The following is a 2,849-nucleotide window of genomic DNA, read 5'->3' on the forward strand; positions in this document are numbered from 1 at the left end:
GGGCCCCCCAGCGACTGTTGTTCCCCTCCAAACAGCTGCGGAGGGAGCCTTGCGTGTTCTCACGCCATGCTTGGGGAGGGGGGGAGGTTCGGTAAGATCCTGGACTGACAGCCCGCGGCTGACGTGGCTCTTACTGCCTGAGATAGGCTGGAGCAAAGAGCACCTTTGTTCGACACTGTGAATGAATAAGGCAGAAGAGGTCACCAAGGAGGTCACGTAACCACAGCAAAGAGCACCTGCTTGGCTGTGGTCCGCAGAAAGGCCCTGCCACTCCCCGCACCCTGCAGGAGGGGGTCTGCCACTCCCTGCACCCCAGGAGGGACCCTGCCACACCCTGCACCCTGCAGGAGGTCCTGCCACCTTCTGCCCCACAGGGGGGCATTCTGCCACACCCTGCACCCCTCAGAAGGGCCCTGCTACTCCCTGCACCCTGCAGGAGGGGGCCTGCCACTCCCTGCACCAGGCCACACCTTCTGCCTGCTGGCCGCCCACGGGGAAAGGTGTCACTGCATGTTTGTGCGGCTCATCGGTGCTTCTGCCTGGCCTGGTGGGGCTCAGCCATCTGGCCAGGGACAGGTGTGGGCTCAGCCCTTGTGCTGGCTGGTGCTGTGCTGGCTGGTGTGCAGGTGTGCGAGAGCATCTGGGCATGCAGGAGTGTGGGTCAGGGTGTGCGTGGAGAGCTGTGCACGCGTGACCTGCATGTGAGTGATGTGCACGGTGCCTGCGATGTGCGAGGCGTGTGCAACGTGTGCAGCACATGCGATGTGCGCGGTGCGTGCGATGTGCAAGGTGCCAGTGGGCAGGCGCGGCTGTGTGCAGAGCAGAGACCTCGCCCCACTGTGGGGTCTGCTGCAGCTGCACCACGGCCACTATGGGCTTCAGCAGAGTGGACAGACGTGCTCAGGACGCGCTCCCAGAGGGCGCTCGAGCACACGTGTGAGGGGTACTGGCCACAGACAGCTGCCGCAGCCATGCCCCCGCGTCTGTGTAGCCCACTGTAGTCAGAGGGTGGTCTGGGTTGGTGCCTGTCTCTGGGGTAGGGACGCAGTTCCCTCTCGCACCCTCATCAGACATGGCGGCCTCTCCACCCATTTCCTGGCCAAGGAGAGTGGCCGTTGAGAGAAAGTCCGGAAGACCTCTAAGCTGCCAGCCCTGCCCCTCTGCCGGCCCAGTCACTCTGTCCCCTTCTGGTCTCTTCAGGGACTACTGACCTGGCAGTTTGCAGCCAGAGGCCTGAGGGTGATTAAGGATGGGAGGGCCTGAGAGCTTCTCTGGAATGTTCTAGAAAGCTGTGGCGGGGCACCTGGGGAAGAGTCCAACCAGGAGGGTCTGACTGGCCTGTCCAGCTTCTCTCGAGCTGCATTTGTGTTCACTGGGGTGAGTGCTGGGCTGGCCGGGAGGGCTGACAGACATTATCCCTGGGGCGGCCCTCCTGTCTCAAAATGCTCAGATCTGAGCCAGGAAATCCCACCTAACGTGGGGACCAGAAGACATCCAGGATGAGAAGCCTCGCAGGAGCTCATGAAACCAACACCTTTTATCTGTTGAGGGCAGGCTGAGGTGGGGCTGGGGTCCCTACTGAGGCCCAGAGGCCTCCCGAGGAGAGGTGGGTGGGGCTGAGCAGCCTGCAGGGTTTCTGGCTGGCCCTGGCGACTCCCAACCACCTCAGACTCAAGGACATCAGCAACTAGCCTGGTTACCAGAGTGGGGACACCGCTCCAGCAGTGGGAGCTGGTCATGTCCTCGTGACCTACCTAGCATGGGGTCAGCCCGGGGTGCGGGGCGGTACCACAGCTACCTCATGGGAAAGGCTGACCTCCCAGCTGGCTGAGGTGGGTGGGCCATGGCGTGACGCCCCTGCTGGGGTGCCCCTCTCTCTCCCTCACAGGAGATGCTAGAGTACCTGGCAGTAGGTCCATATCTACTGCGTCACCACAGGCAGGGGTGTGTGAGATGCCAAGGTCGCCTCCTGGTGGCCACACTCCCCACGTTCCTGCTGTGGAAGTGCAGTGCTGGGGTAAGCAGGGAGAGTGTCCAGTTCCTCTGGGAATGCCGTGACAATGAGGGCTGGCCAAAGCTCCCTGTCCCTGGACAGCCACCTGCTGAGGTCTCCCTAGGCTCCTACCTGACCTGGAGACAGGGCCAGGTGGTGCGAAGGAGGTGGTGTTTAGAGTCTGGGACTGCCCTTGGTGGCTGCCTGGGAGCCCACATGTGCCCTCCTTTACTCCTGAACAGCAGGTGCACCCTGGCCGTCCCCAACCCCCGCTGCACCCAGGGGCCTGCGTAGTGCCAGATGCAGGACTTGGTCGTGCCCGTCGTCCCTCTGGGCAGGGGCCACACACGCGTCAGATTTGGGTCACAATATGACCCAGGCTGGTGCTGCATGCTGGGCCGCCCCGAGGACCAACCCCTGCTGTGCTGTGGCTTTCCGGGGTGAGGCTAGTGGCTCCCACAGCCCCAGTGGCAGCCCTGGCCCTGGAGGCCCTCCTTGTATTTCAGCAAACACACTCTTCCACTCAGAGCAGCCACCAGTCAGCAGGGGCCATGGGGCCCACAGTCTTGTGACACACTGGTGCCCTCTGAAGGCACATCACTCTGCTAAGCCAGAGCTCCCCAGACCCTGGAACCTGGACCCTGGACCCTGCACCACGGCCCATAGCCACCTGCATACGCCCTGCCAGCTGCACCCACTGCCTGCAGCCAACTCCCAAAGCCGCCCTGTGCATGCACACGGCCGCCCTGTACACACCCACAACTGCATCCTACACGCACACGGCCGCCCTGTACACACCCACAGCTGCATCCTACACACCCACGGCGGCCCCTACACACCCACAGCCGCCCCATAC

This window comes from Tupaia chinensis, unplaced genomic scaffold (assembly GCF_000334495.1).
Source record: "Tupaia chinensis unplaced genomic scaffold, TupChi_1.0 Scaffold000020_1, whole genome shotgun sequence".
In the NCBI taxonomy this organism is placed as follows: Eukaryota; Metazoa; Chordata; class Mammalia; order Scandentia; family Tupaiidae; genus Tupaia; species Tupaia belangeri.